Below are 16544 nucleotides of genomic sequence, written 5' to 3'. Positions count from 1 at the left end.
ATTGCTGGGTCATATGTGGATTTATTTTCAGCTTTTTGGGACTTTGCCACACTAATTACCAGAGTGACTGCACCAATCTATATTCCCACTAAAAGCGAATGAGGGTTCTTCCTTCCCTACATCCTCTCCAGCATTTGTTGTCAGTTATTTTGTTGATCTTAGCATTTTAACTGGGGTGAAAACAAAATCTGAAAGCTGTTTGTTTGTTTGTTTTTTTTTTTTTTGGTTTTTCGAGACAGGGTTTCTTTGTGTAGCTTTGCGCCTTTCCTGGATCTCACTCTGTAACCCAGGCTGGCCTCGAACTCAAAAAGATCCGCCTGCCTCTGCCTCCCAAGTACTGGGATTAAAGGTGTGCACCACCACCGCCCGGCCCATGAAAGCTGTTTTAACTCACATTTCCCTAACTGCTAAGGATGCTGACATTTTTTTGAGATACTTATTAACTATTTTTATTTCTTCTATTGAGAAATTTCTGTTCAAATCCATAGTCTTACATTTATTGATGATGAAGCTATTCTCCGGTAAGTCGCTTTTGTTACGTATTTGGAAATGTATGCAACCATGTCCAGCCCTTTTTTATCATAATTGTTGTGATGTAGCTTGACACAATGTAGAATCACCTGGGAAGGAGTCTAAATGAGGAATTATCTAGATTAGGCTATCTGATGGGCATGCCTATGAGGGCTTTTAAAATTAGGTTGTTTGAAGTGAAAGAAACTTACCTTGAGTGTGGGTGGCTTTGTTTCATGGGTTAGGCCCAGTACTAAAGGAAAAGAAAAGAGAACCAAGTATTAGATGCACGAGTTAAGTTGCTCCCTGCTCTTAGCTGAGGATGTAATATGACTGATGGCTTCAAATTCCTGCTTCCTTGACTTCCTCACAATGACAAACTAACTGTATTAAGAATTAAAAAAGATTTATGTGGGCCTCTTTAGCTCTTTGTTTCTTCCTTTTCTCATATGGTCTTCATTTACCATGGTCTCCTATTCCTTGTTCTCCCCCTCTTTTCCTGATCCAGGTAGGATCTCCCGTTCTCTTTCCCTCGACCCTTGCCCTTCATTGCTCCCACTCATGTCCAGGCTGTTCGTGTAGATCTTATCCATTTCTCCGTGTCTTTCTTGGGGTCCTGTTTTCCAGGTAGCCTCACTGGTGATGTGAGTAGCAGTCCAGTCATCCTCGTTCCACATCGAGTATCCTCCTATGAGTGAATACATACCATGTTTATCTTTCTGAGTCTGGGTTACCTCACTCAGGATGATTTTTTCTAGATTCATCCATTTGCCTGCAAACTTCATGATGTCATTGTTTTTCTCTGCTGAGTAGTACTCCATTGTGTATATGTACCACAATTTATTTATCCATTCTTCAGTTGAAGGGCATCTAGGTTGTTTCCAGGTTTTGGCTATTACAAACAATGCTGATATAAACATAGCTGAGCAAGTGCTCTTGTGGTATGACAGAAATCCACAAAGATACCCCCACAAAAGACTGCTGGCAATGGTCTAGAGACAGCCCAAACTGACCTACTCTGGTGATGGGATGGCCAAACACCCTAATAGTTGTGCCAGAAACCCATCCACGGACTGAGGAATCTGGATGCAGACATCCACGCCTAGGCCCTGGGTGGAGCGCTGGGAGTCTAATTAGTGAGAAAGAGGAGGGTTTATATGATCGAGAATTGTTGAAACCAAGGTTGGATAAAGCACAGGGACAAATAACCAAACAAATGGAAACACATGAACTATGAACCAAAGGCTGAGGGGCCCCCAACTGGATCAGGCCCTCTGAATAGGTGAGACAGTCGATTGGCTTGATCTGTTTGGGAGGCATCTAGGCAGTGGTACCAGGTCCTGGGCTCGTTGCATGAGTTAGCTGTTTGAAACCTGGGACTTATGCAGGGATGTAGATGTAACCAATCGTATTATTAAAATAAGAAACACAGAGCCAAGGTAAAAGAGAAAAGCCGAGAGGTCAGAGCTCAGAGATAAAATCTTACCTCCTGCAGTGCTCCTAGCTTCCCCGAGAGAGGGAGGTACTTCCTGTGTCCCTGTTTAAATAATCTTTCTGTTCTGCCTTCTCATTGGTTGTAAACCCAACCACATGACTGCCTCATCACTGCCTGTAAGTACCGCCCTCCAGGTCTTAAAGGCGTATGTCTCCAATACTGGCTGTATCCCTGAACACACAGAAATCTACCTAGCTCTTCTAACCACCACGCTCTCACTATGGCTCTAATAGCTCTGACCCCAGGGCAACTTTATTTATTAACATAAAATTAAAATAACATTTCAGTACAAATAAAATATCACCACATTTCCCCTTTTCTATTTTAATAAAAAGAAAAAAGGCAAAAGGTTATAACTAACAAAAGAAAAACTATATACAAAAGTACAATAACTATATACAATATATACAAGTAACAAATACCTAAACGATGTCTAGTCCATTTGTATTTGACAAATCAGAGAAAATAATTCCCTTATCTATCCTATTTTAGTAAGTCCAAAATGTATCTAATTCACTTTCTATCCTAATTAATCTTCAACTATAACTAACTAATCTTCAACTCCCTCAGAGACCCAAGAAGGAAATAATATTAGCTAACAAAAATAAAAACAGGAAGTGCACAAAAGCAACTTCCAAAAATTTTGTGAGTTGACAGAAACAGCCAGCTGCCTGGACAGTCACCTGAGGTTTCTCCACAGTGTTGGGGCATCATCTTCAGCCTATAGGCTTATGGTATCTGACAGACTCATTTGTGAAGTAGGTTGTACACAAGGTCAACAGTTCAACCTCACACTGGGTGAGAGCAGTCCATGTACCAGAAACACCTGAATTCCACTAGTGTCATGTCATGATTCAGGATTTTAAATTCTGGAAATTGTTGATGGTTTTTGAATTCAGCTGTCCATTCTTCTTGGCTGTGTATATATGGCTTCATCTAAGCATGCCCTTCTCCACATCCCTCTATTAAATGCCAGTCTACTATTGAGAGGCGTGAGCTTTCAGTTGCTGTTCCATTGCACAACAGAAGCCATCGGCCCACTGCCTGTTCAGCTGCCTTCAAAGAAAAGGGCACTGTACCTTTTCCAGATTGTGAAGGCCACTTCAGGGATGGTGCCATATTGTCCTGGCCTCAGAAGATGCCTTCTGATAAAGCCATAACCATACTTGTTTTGGCAGGAATCGGTAGTCCTTTGTTTCGTGTTCTGTCTGTCCATTTTGTCCTGTTGATTTGAGGATACTTTGTTGTCCAGTGGCTAACTTTTGCCACAATGAAAATTAACTCCATATGCAGTTTCTTCAATGCCCATATTTTCTCTGAAGTAGATTGGTACTGCCAGGAGCTGACATGTCTCAAAAAAGAAAAATTTCTAAGTTATTAAAATATTTTAAATGCCATATTCGTTAGATCTCTGAAGGGTTTGAAGATGACCTGTCTAAAATATATCTGCTCAATTTTTAAAACATATCTAATATGACTACAATTTCTATTGTAATGTCTAACTACTAACTTTCATTTCTTTATATCCTAATAGTTGGTAATAATGTAAAGTATTTAAAACTAGTAATTGTCTTTTTCTTTTCTTTCTTTCTTTTTTTTTTTTTTTTTTTTTTTTTTTTTTTTTTTTTTTTTTTTTTTTTTTTATAAACAAGAACCTTAAATCTAATCTCCTTTGCTTATCCTTTTTCCTAACCCTTGACAACAACTTGTAACCAACCCCCCTAAACAATGAAAATTATCCCAGACCCAAAACCCATTAAAAGAACCAAAAAACCACCCGCCCCACACCACTTCTTTGGCAATGTGGGTGTCATATTCTTAAAATTGCTTCCTGCTGGGTATGGGTGAAGTTATCTTTATCCTGAAAGAAAAATTTAGGTTAATTGTCAAATTCTAGGAAAGGTAACTATATCCTTCATTATTATCCAGTCTGTGTATAAAGCCAAAGTTCAGGGTTTATCTCAAGTCCTTATTCAAGTAGTCTTTGAGACTGGATCATCTCAGCTAGTCATCTCAAAATTGCTCTGAGCACCTTGTAGTTCAAAGCTGATCTGTAGATGATGTTTGTCAGTTTAGTGATATTATTATTCTCCACGTGGAATTGTTGTTGTTGTTGTTGTTGTGGGGCCCCATCTTCTTCCTGGAGATTTCAGTTGATGTTAGGCCTGGCCGTGATTTCCTGCAGAAAACTGATAAGAGACTCGAACACAAAGACATATATATGCAGCTAACTGAAGCCTTTTTTCTAGAATTAGTTAGTACTCTATATGACCATTCATATCTTAACAAAGTTTAAAATGTATATATATATTAATCTTGTAAATTTTGATATAAAATTTATACTTTAAGAAAAGTTTAAAGAATCAGAATAGAATCAAAGAGTTGAGATTAGTAATAGAATAGTCCCTTAATTAATTTGGCTTTTGTCCTGTCCCATAGCAGAAAATGGCTCTTTTATTCTGTCATGATACAGGGAGTTTGTATTTTCATTTTAACAACATGCTTGAGTTTAAAGAAGGAGAGAGCCATTCTCCAACTCCAAAGTCAGCTTTAAATTTTAATTGAACTGGGACTATTAGAAAACCAATAGTGTTAAATCTTTAGAGAAAAGCAGAAACAAACATTTAAGAAGACATAAATTTTTTTAGATAATATATACCCATATGCCATATACTCCCATATACTCTGTTTCCTGGGATAGATGATTTGTCCCTTTTCTTCAGTTGTCTCATTTGTCTTGTGTCCTTCAGATTCCTTAACCTTCATTCTCCTAAAAGACAAAAACAAAAACCTTCCCCCAAGACTAATTTTGGGGATGTTCCTTTTTGGCAAGTTATTATCTGATTAAATGAAAAGACATGTGTTACAGGTACAAGTTAGTTTAAATTGGATGTTCATGCTGGTTGATAAACTATCACCTCCTCTAATTAAGAGGTTTCTCTTGTTCAAATCGAACCTTTATCAATTTTGATGGTACCCACAGCTTATCTTCTCCTATAGAAACAAAAGCAAAACCTCGTCCCCAACGTAATACATACCCTGGCTTCCATTCTGAGGTCAGCACATCCTTAAAGTATATAGGTTGATTTAATTCTGTAGTTTTTTCTATTACCCAATGTCTCTCTGCAGCTGTTGTTCCTTTCTCATTGGCATTCAGAAAATTCAAAGTTAATAGAGCATTATGCAGTCTATTTCTGGGGGTTTTTGTTACTCCTTTCTGTTTATTTAGCATATCCTTTAGAGTTCTGTTTGATCTTTCTATAACTGCTTGACCTGTAGGATTATGTGGTATACCTGTAATATGCTTTATATTGTAATAAGCAAAAAACTGTTTCATTTTAACAGAGACATATGATGGAGCATTGTCAGTTTTGATTTGTGCAGGTATACCCATAATGGCCATAACTTCTAGCAAATGAGTGATTACAGAATCAGCTTTTTCAGAACTCAGAGCAGTTGCCCATTGAAATCCTGAATAAGTATCGATAGTGTGGTGTACATATTTCAGTTTTCCAAATTCTGCAAAGTGAAACACGTCCATCTGCCAGATTTCATTCCTCTGAGTACCCTTTGGGTTACATCCTGCTGGTAATGGTGTTTGATTATAGAAGGAACAAGTAGGACATTTCTTTACTATTTCTTTGGCTTGTTGCCAGGTTATGGGAAAATCCTTTTTTAAACCTTTACTATTGACATGATGTTTTTTATGAAATTCTGAGGCCTCCAGCACATTTCCTATCAATAATTTATCAATCTCATCATTGCCTTGTGCTAGAGGGCCTGGCAGACCAGTATGAGATCGGATGTGAGTTATATATAAAGGATGACTCCTTTTCCTGATTGTATCTTGTAATTGAATAAATAGTGAAGTTAATTCTGAAGCATCAGGGATAAATTCTGCAGTCTCAATATGTAATACCACTCTTTCAGCATACTGAGAGTCAGTTACTATGTTGAGAGGTTCTGAAAAATCCATTAATACCAACAGAATAGCATACAATTCTGATTTTTGCACTGAATTATAAGGACTTTGTACCACTTTACTTAAATTTTCTGATTTGTAACCTGCCTTTCCTTGTTTGTTGGCATCTGTATAAAATGTACGAACTCCAGATATGGGTTTTTGCTGTACAATTCGAGGCAAGATCCAATCAGCTCTCTTTATAAAATCAATTCTGTTGCTTTTGGGATATTTGCTGTTAATTTCTCCCAAAAAATTACTGCAAGCTCTTTGCCAAGGTTCACTTTCTGTCCATAATTTTTCAATGTCCTCCTTAGTTAAAGGTACGACAATTTCTGCTGGGTCTATTCCTGCTAATTGACGAAGTCTCAATTTTCCTTTCCAAATCAAGTCAGAGATTTTTTCCCCATAAGTTTTTAATTTTTTATTTGGTTTATTTGGTAAAAATATCCATTCCAATATAATATCTTCCCTCTGCATTAATATTCCAGTAGGGGAATGCCTAGAGGGTAAAATAACCAAAATGCAATCCAGCTTTGGATCAATACGATCCACGTGCCCTTCATGTACTTTCTTTTCTACCAAGGCCAATTCTTTCTCAGCTTCAGGTGATAATTCTCTTGGACTATTTAAGTCCTTGTCACCTTCTAAGGTTTTGAACAAATTAGTCAGTTCATCATTTTTTACCCCAACAATAGTTCGTAGATGAGAAATATCTCCAAATAATCTTTGAAAGTCATTAAGAGTCTGTAGTCTATCTCTCCTAATTTGCACCTTTTGGGGTCTAATTTTTTGTAGCTCTATTTTATATCCTAAATAATTAATAGAATCTCCTCTTTGTATTTTTTCAGGAGCAATTTGTAATCCCCAGCAAGGCAAAATTTTCTTTACTTCTTCAAACATTCTTTCTAAAGTATCTGCATTTGAGTCAGCTAGTAAAATATCATCCATATAATGATAAATTATAGATTTAGGAAATTTTTTACGTATCACTTCCAATGGCTGTTGTACAAAATATTGGCACAGAGTTGGGCTATTTAACATTCCCTGTGGGAGGACCCTCCATTGAAATCTTTTAACCGGTTGAGAATTATTATAAGTAGGCACTGTGAAAGCAAATCTTTCTTTGTCCTTTTCTTGTAAGGGTATTGAAAAGAAACAGTCTTTTAAATCAATAACTATGAGAGGCCATCCTTTTGGTAACAGAGTAGGCAAAGGAATTCCAGATTGTAGAGAGCCCATCGGCTGAATTACTTTGTTAATTGCTCTAAGGTCTGTTACCATTCTCCATTTACCAGATTTCTTTTTAATAACAAATACAGGAGAATTCCAAGGGCTGGTTGACTGTTCAATATGCTGAGCATTTAACTGTTCTTCTACCAGCTCTTCTAAAGCCTGGAGTTTCTCTGTTGTTAAAGGCCATTGCTGAACCCATACAGGCTTGTCTGTTAACCATTTTAAAGGTAGAGCTGTTGGTATTTTTGGAAGATTATCAGTTGTTGTGCCCTGTTCCTGTATAATATGGATGGCTGGTGACCACTCAAAATAATGCCTTCTAATATTTCTCTCAGAAACATGTGCTAGTTTATGATTTGTTTCTGAGATTGGAGGGATTTTAATCTGAGTATTCCATTGTTGCAACAAGTCTCGACCCCACAGGTTCATAGCTATGTTAGCGACATATGGTTTTAATTTTCCTCTCTGTCCTTCTGGACCTATACATTCGAGCCATCTTGCACTCTGTTTCACTCCAGATAATGTCCCAATTCCTAACAGTTGAACGTTTACCTCCTGCAGAGGCCAAGCTGGATGCCAAAATTCTGGTGCAATTATGGTAATGTCCGCACCTGTGTCTACCAGACCAGACAACAAAACACCATTTATTTTTATCGTTAATTTTGGTCTCTGTTCATTAATAGAAGTTTGCCAAAAAATTTTCTTTATGTTTTCTCCTGAATTTTCTATTCTCTCTTTTTCATCATCCTGACCAGCCTGATTTATTCCAATAGTCATTTGGTTATTTAATCGCTCAGAGCAGGGATTTCCTCTACAGCTGCAGGAAAGGTTTGAACTGGTTTTGCTATGGGGGCCTGCATGAGGCCCCTCCGGGAGTTTCCCGAAAACTGAGGCAAAGGATTACCCTGTCTGTCCTTTGTTGATCTACATTCGTTGGTCCAGTGTTTTCCCTTACCACACCTTCTGCATACTCCAGAAGGAAGGGGCATTCTGTTGCCATTGTTCCTTGAAGAAACATTGCTTCTAGGATTGACCTGTTTACAGTCCCTTTTAAAATGTCCTTGCTTTCCACACCCAAAACATCTAACACTCCTCAAACCTTTTGAAATTACTTCTCCTACCCACGTATCATGCTCATCAACCTCAACATTAATTGTTTCTCTAATCCAATCTTCCAAAGGTGCAGATCTTGCCCTTAACGGCCTGATTATTCTTTTGCATGCTGCATTCGCATTCTCAAATGCCAAAGCTTCAATTATTGCCTTACTAGCTTCTGATCCTGAGACCATTCTGTTTACTGCTGAAGCCAGTCTTTCTAAAAAATCTGTGAAAGATTCTTTAGGGCCTTGCATAACCTTTGTGAATGACTCATGTTTTTTTCCTGGTTCATCAACTCTGTCCCATGCATTCAAGGCTGCCATTCGACATAAAATTACGGTTTGAACATCATATAAACATTGTGTTTGTATTGAAGCATATTGGCCTTCTCCAATAAGCTGATCCTGACAAACTTGTATTCCTTTATCCCTCCATTGTGTTTCTACGTTTCTAGCTTCCTCCTTAAACCAAGTCAGAAATTGAATTCTCTGGCTGGGTTCCAGAACAGCTTGTGCAAGGTCCCGCCAGTCCTGTGGTATAATCCTATTATATGTTGACCAAGAGTTTAACATTTGCTTTACATATGGGGAATGCATGCCATAAGATACTATTGCCTCCTTAAACCTTTTAAAATCCATCAGTTCAATTGGAGCCCAGATATTTTGTGTAGCCATTTGATCAGGCATCTGCTGTACGGTTACAGGATAAATTAAGGATGATTGTGTGAAAACAGGCTTTCTTTCTGTAACCTTATGATCCAAACTTGAACCAACTTCACTGTTAAAATTAACAGGTTTTTCTAAAGCTGTTATCCTGGCACTTAAATCGACTATCTTTTTAAATAGTAAAATGAGAATAAGCATGGTGATTAACTGCATAATTCCCATAATACTAATCTTTTCATATAGCTGTTCCATTGTCAGACTGCCTAAAATTTCAAACAAAACCCAATTTTCTTCCAATGTACACAGGAAACCCATTTTTTTAAATGTGGAAAAAATTTGTCTTTTAAATAGTTTCCTTTATGACTTACCAAATCTGCGTAGAACAGTAGAAATCCGAGCGAATTTCAAAACAGCCACCTAGAGTCCTAGGTGTAAATCCAGAGAGAGAGAGAGAGAGAGAGAGAGAGAGAGAGAGAGAGAGAGAGAGAACAGAGAGACAGAGAGAAAGCAAGAGAGAAAGCGAAAGCGAAAGTGAAAGTGAAAGTGAAAGTGAAAGCGAAGGGGTAGCCGGCTAAAGCTTAAAGCCAGCCACTTGTTCCCTCTTGAGCCGAGTCAAGGCTTGGCTTTACAGCCAGGGGCCCTGTTTAGCAGGGCAGGCCTGAGCTGTTTGTAGCACTGGCTTTAAGCAAGCAGCTCACAGTCCAGCCTGAGCCCAAGCAGACCTGGGCTGGGGCTAGGGAGCCGGCTGCTCCGGCTAGGGAGCCGGCCCCAAGCAGTTTTTAATGGATTCTTGTCACGTTGGGCGCCAGATGTAGATGTAACCAATCGTATTATTAAAATAAGAAACACAGAGCCAAGGTAAAAGAGAAAAGCCGAGAGGTCAGAGCTCAGAGATAAAATCTTACCTCCTGCAGTGCTCCTAGCTTCCCCGAGAGAGGGAGGTACTTCCTGTGTCCCTGTTTAAATAATCTTTCTGTTCTGCCTTCTCATTGGTTGTAAACCCAACCACATGACTGCCTCATCACTGCCTGTAAGTACCGCCCTCCAGGTCTTAAAGGCGTATGTCTCCAATACTGGCTGTATCCCTGAACACACAGAAATCTACCTAGCTCTTCTAACCACCACGCTCTCACTATGGCTCTAATAGCTCTGACCCCAGGGCAACTTTATTTATTAACATAAAATTAAAATAACATTTCAGTACAAATAAAATATCACCACACAGGGATGCTTGGCTCAATCTGGGAGGAGGGGATTGGACCTGCCTGGACTGAGTCTATCAGGTTGATCCCAGTCTTCGGGGGAGACATTGATCTGGAGGAGGTGGGAATGGGGGGTATGCTGGGGGGAAGGGGAGGGGGGCAGGAAGGGAGAGAACAAGGGAATCTGTGGCTGTTATGTAGAACTGAATAGTATTGTAAAATAAAATAAAAATAAATAAATTAAAAAAAAGAATTAAAAAAGAGATGATGAGACCTCCAGTAGTGATAACACAATTGTCTACTTCCTGCGTCCTTTTTTTTTTCTTTTTTCTTTTTCTTTTCTTTTTTTTTTCTTTTTTCTTTTTTTGGTTTTTCGAGACAGGGTTTCTCTGTGTAGTCTTGGTGCCTGTCCTGGATCTTGCTCTGTAGACCAGGCTGGCCTCAGACTCACTGAGATCCACCTGGCTCTGCCTCCCAAGTGCTGGGATTGAAGGCATGTGCCACCACTGTCTATGCGTTCTTACTGAGCATAATGACCTGGCTCTGTGGCTTGATGTACATATGTAAATTGCTCCATCTGATTTTGCTGGATTGACTCTTTGTTACATGTCCTTTTATGTCTGGCAATCTTCATGGTCTTAAGCTATTTTATTAGGTACTAATATAGCCATCTTTATATTGACTGCTTTCATGTTATATATTTTTTATCCTTTTACTTTTCTGTATTTGAAGTTTCTTATAGATAGCATACAGTTGAATATTAACATTGAATTGAGGTGAAACATTTGCCTTTATTTATTGATATGTTAGAAGCTAATTCTGTTATTTTATATTTTGAGTTTCTGCTTGTTCTCTGTATTTCTTTCTTAGGTTTACTATTGTTGTGATGAAACATCATGACCAAAGCAACTTAGGATGGAAAGGGTTTATTTGGCTTACATTTCCACATCATAGTTTACTACCAAAGGAAGTCAGAACAGGAACTCAAGCAGGGCAGGAACCTCGATGTAGGAACTGATACAAAGGCCATAGAGGGGTGCTGCTTACTGGCTTGCTCCCTATAGTTTGCTCAGTCTGCTTTCTTATAGAACCCAGGACCACCAGCCCAGGGATGGCACCACTCACAATGGTCTGGGTCTTTCTATATCAATCACTAATTAAGAAAATGCCCTGACAGAATGACAAGGACATATTATCTGACTGTCCAGTAGACCTCCCCTCTCAGTAAGTAAGCTGGTGGAAGAAGGGATACTTTATTAGTGCCAAGTTCCTGATCATCCCACTACAGCCTTCACTGCTGCTCTTATGCTGGTCCCTTCTTACAGCCCTGGGAGGGTGATGTCTAGACTCCCACCAGCCTTGGTTGTCATGTTAATATTTCCTGGAAGTGGACTCTAGAAGCTTTTATAAACTGATGTTATAGTGGGTGATTCTGGGACTGAATTTCCTAAGGCGAGCAACGATGGACAAGTCTGAAAGGTGCTTATCAAAGTCACTAGAAAGTAAAACTTGGTGCTTAGCAGGTGTCAACAGTGATCATTGAGACTCTTGGGGGGAGGTGGGACCAGACAGCTGACCCCTGAGAATTCATGGCTCCTATCACATGTTGATAGATTTAAGGGACTTTTTCTGGACAAGATCATCGGCAGATGTCCTACAGTGTCACATTGAGTAGTTGCTTTTAGCACATATGAGAAAGAAATCCCTGCTGGCTTAGAAGTTCAAGTTTCAGGGAGTCACTAGAGTGACAAGCTGTTGTAAAGTATGCACAGGAAAGTATTGTCACATGCCATTGGTGATAACATGCTGCCAGCGTTCCTATGGACAGAAGTTCTGTGAAGACCAGGCCATCTGTTGATGTCTCATACAATTGCTGATTAATGTGCTTTTGCACCCAACTTTTCCATTTTGATGCTATTTCTAACTAAGTAGGAGTGGAAACTACTTTTTTTTTTAAATCCAAATCATAGCACAAACATTTAGTGCTTCAAAATTTATAAAAGAAAGAATAAGACCTTCTTAAAGGAACCTTAGAAAAGCAGATTGTTGCAGAAGGTATTGACTCTTCCGGCCCAGGACTAACACTGTTTCAAATCACAAGACAACATGGGCACAGTAGACAGTTCCCACCGCTGCCTCCACCATTGTGCTTAACAATGAAGAACCACTTCTTGGCAAATAAAGATCTTAGTACTCTGTCCAGGTCATACTTGCCCGTGATGTGGATTAAGTTTGCTGACATCCCAGATCTGGCCTAGCAGCTTGGTCTTGGTGAAGTGCTTGACAAATAGTTTCAGAGTGAATGGCCAGGAGAGATCTGTATGTTTCATGTTGTCAAACAAAGAGGAAGATTGGACTTATTTCAATGTGGCCCTTAAAATCAGGTTGTATTTCCAATGAGTAATGATTTATTTAAATTTAGGTTTACTTTCCCAGTAAGATCATAGCTTTGAAAATAGCCATTTATTACTGTGTGATCTTAAGGCACAGTATAAACAGGACATTATGCCATCAACAATATCACACACACACACACACACACACACACACACACACACACACACACAGACACACACACACATAAGCACATGCACATGCACATACATGCACACAGAGAGGGAGGAGGAGAAAGAGATATATACACACACACCTCTGTACTTGAGGATTACACCTCCTTGGACACAAACAAGCGTTGATGGAAAATACTAGAACAAATTGTGCTTATACTGATCATGTGCACACTTTTTATTATTATTATTTAAATAATACAAAATAACTATTATTTATATAAAATTTACATTGTTGGAGTGTAGTGAGCACCTGGAATCCTAGTCAGGAGGATCATGATTTCAAGGCTAACCTGGGCTTAAAACACAAACAAAGTCGGGTGTGGTGGCGCACGCCTTTAATCTCAGCACTCAGGAGGAAGAGCCAGGTGGGTCTCTGGGAGTTCGAGGCCAGCCTGGCCTACAGAATGAGTTTCAGGATAGGCTCCAAAGCTACACAGAGAAACCCTGTCTCGAAAAACCAAAAAATAAAAAAACCCAAAACCCAAAAACCAAAACCAAACCAAAACAAAACAAAAACCACACACAAACAAATGAAATATCCAGAGATAAAATATATGGGAAGATGTACATAGATTATACATAAATATATGCCAGTTTATATAAAAGCATGAGTATCTGTGGATTTGGGTATTTGTGTTTACACTGTATCAGATATTGTAAATAATCTAAAAACTATTTATAGTGACCACCTTGGATACTGAAAAATATCTCTGTGAATATCTATGTACACATAACCTTTATCAATCATGTATTTCATTTAGTTTTTATGTGTGTGTATATGTGTTCATGTGTATGTGTGTATGTGTGTGTGCATTTCTGCAGATCCTCATGGAGGCAGAGAAAGGTTTTGGGTTCCTTTGGAGCCAGAGCTGCAGGCTGTTATCAGTTACTCTACATTGGTGCCAGAAACAGAACTCTGGTCTGAAAGAATATTGTGGTGGTTTGAATGAGATCTCTCCTCAAATCTTAGGCCTTTGAATGCTTGTTCCAGTTGGTAGTGCTATTTGGTTAGGTGTAACCTTGCTAGAGTAAGTATGCTATTAGAAGAGGGCTTTGGGAATTTAAAGACTAGCACCATTTTTAGTTCATTCTATGCTTCCTGTTTGCAGTTCAAAATGTGAGCTCTCCACTTCCTGCTTCTGGTACCACACTTCTGCTCTCACCTCTGGAACAATAAGCCCAAATAAACTCTTTTATTAGTTACCTTGGTCATGGTATTTTATCACAGCAATAAAAAAGTAACTAATACAAACAGTAAGCACCCTTAAGCACTGAGCCATTGTTGTGGGAATTGTTCCCCCAATAGCTTTGGGAAACAAGCCTTGGGGCATGACTTCTTGTCAACTAACATGACCTTAAGAGGAGAGGGAATTCTCATAACAAGCCATCTCTCTAGCTCCTATTCACACACAAAGAATATGCATGTACTAGCTTCCTTCTTAGTTTCTGTGTATCACCATTTGTGGTGTCCCATTGGAGTGTGTACCATGGAAACCTTGGCATTTCCTTGAAGAGCTTTCTTCTGGTGATGGAGAAATATGATGCTGTGCAAACATCCATCTGGGCTGTGTCTGTTAGGACTGAGCACAATGTCATATAAGAGAGGGCACAATCTGAAAGGTGTTTGCTGTGAAGTGGCACAAGTTTATTCCTGTCTAGAAACCAGGTAGGAGAAAGTATGTTGTTAACTGTGCACATTGCTGCTCAGACAAAAGCTAAGGGTCTGTTGCTAGAAAATAAAGGAAAGAGAAAGGACACCTGGTTGACAATCAACATGTTCTGTCCCCACTCCTGATGTGTGCATTTCTTTACTCACCTTATTAGAATCACAACACAGTGAAATTCTCGAATGCTTTGTTGTTCTTTGTTTGCTTGGTGCAGGAGTGGATTTGGATGCACATGAACTTGCTTTTATGGCATTATAATTTGACCAAAGTGGGAACATTAATTAATTATTTGTTTGAAAAACTGTATGCTCATATCAGATTGAAAAATTACCATGATACATATTCTTGGAGAAACAGTAAATGCCACATTAAATGGGAAGAAATGGATGGAGGAGAAGACAGGATGTCCTGCTATGGCCTGTCCCTGAAGTTCTTGACAACCACAGAACCCAGGATTGTGAAAGATCCTTGTAGATTCTCACTGCAGGACAACATTGAAAATAAGCTACCCAAATCATTACATGTGGTGAGCCTGTGAACTTCTGATCTATCCACTAAAGATTTTATTCAGGTCTTGGATGTTTTTGGTCTCTCCCCTCTCCCTGCTTTCCATTAATCTTTTAGTCTTTCCATATTTCAGACTTCATCCTACTATAGACGAAAGGATCAAGATTTTTCCTCAGAGATTTCTCTGAAAGTTCTATTGCTACCATTGACCTCTAACCCCGTGCCTTCACAAGTAAAAAGAATGAAGCTTTTCCATTGTTCACTAACTTATTCTTCCTCATCAACCATTTTCCATATGGAAAAAAAATGGCTCAAGAGATCTGTCACATCTAAAACCATGAACAATGAATAAATTAGAAACATTTGCTGAGGTTGCTTGTGTTTAAAGATGATACATTTTTCTCTTCAGGGTATAAAGTATGGAAGACAAGGCCACTATTATTTCATAGATTTTAGATTTGTATATTAGATGAGAAAGTTTCAAACTGCTATGAAGAACAATAATACTTTGATGTACTTATTGAGAACTTACTTTTGCCAGTGGAAGTGCTCCTATGTGGTAATAATTAGTATTTGTTCTTCAGTAAACAAACTACTTCAAGACATGGTGGCTGGTGTAAACTGAATGTTTGGGTCTCTCTTTGTCCCAATTCATATGCTGAATATGACAGTAGTAGGAAGTGGAGTTTGGGGGAGGTGATTGGGTTTAGATGAGGTTACCAGAGTAGAAGCCGCAGATGGGGTTAGTGGCTTATAAGCAGCAACAATAGCTGGAGTCTCTCCTCCTGGCAACCTGGGAAGTGAGTTCTCACTAAGAACCAGGTCAGCTACATCTTGGACTTCTGAAAAGTCATGATGGAGAAACACTCATTGATTCATTCAGTTTGTGTTATATTGTTGCAGAAGCCTGAGATAACAAAGACGAAACCTTAAGCCAAAAATCTTCCATTACCCAGCAATATCTAGGTGAGAAGGCTCAGCATGGTTGAACTTGGCATAGCAGACTCATCCATATGAGGTCACCTGTTGGGTGAATGAGGTTGGCTGGCCTCAGAGAATGTCACTCAGATATATAGCAGCTGGGTGACAGAGGACAAAATAGTAACTGATACCAACAAACCAGTTCCATTGTGTTCACAAGGAACAGGGCTCTTAGAGGGAAGGTGAGAGAATATTCAGCGTCTAAGGATCAGCATCATGGCACTTCTACCACATTTTATTGGCCAAAAAGTCACAGGGCTGGCCAAGGTTCAATGGGAAACCTTTAATTCCTGATGATAAGAGATGTTGATAGAAGGAAGAACAGAGAACTTGGTGTTTTTGCAGTCTACCTCACATACACTGACTTTGAATGTAGTGATCCTGTGAGGCAATGTGTCTCTTATCCCCATATTCTTTAAGGAAATGGAGGCTTGGAGCATTCAAGTAACTGTTCCAAACCACACCAACTCAAAATGACAAACCTAGGACACTTTCCTAGGACCTGTTTTCTTATCTATTTCTGTAGCAGGAATCTTAAAAGTTCTTATTAATAAAATCAAACCTGAGGCGAGTTATTGGGGTCCATGCTGGTAGATCAGAGAGACAGAACAAGCCACAGCTATCTCACCTCGCCGGATCCTCAGCTGGTCTT

At 39.1% G+C, this 16544-nt stretch overlaps 1 long non-coding RNA gene across 1 annotated transcript in view; it reads right to left on the bottom strand.

The window, feature by feature from the left end:
* Positions 1-722: 722 nt before the first annotated feature.
* The window catches only part of LOC121821549 (uncharacterized), a 36704-nt gene continuing 20882 nt past the window's right edge, over positions 723-16544 (bottom strand). The window contains exon 3 of the long non-coding RNA XR_013043621.1: positions 723-763. This is a non-coding gene — a long non-coding RNA (uncharacterized LOC121821549). The remainder of the gene's footprint in view (positions 764-16544) is intronic.

This window comes from Peromyscus maniculatus, chromosome 12 (genome assembly GCF_049852395.1).
Source record: "Peromyscus maniculatus bairdii isolate BWxNUB_F1_BW_parent chromosome 12, HU_Pman_BW_mat_3.1, whole genome shotgun sequence".
NCBI lineage: Eukaryota > Metazoa > Chordata > Mammalia > Rodentia > Cricetidae > Peromyscus > Peromyscus maniculatus.
Note: the sequence above shows the minus strand (reverse complement) of the source record. Positions and strands in the feature narration are given on the sequence as shown.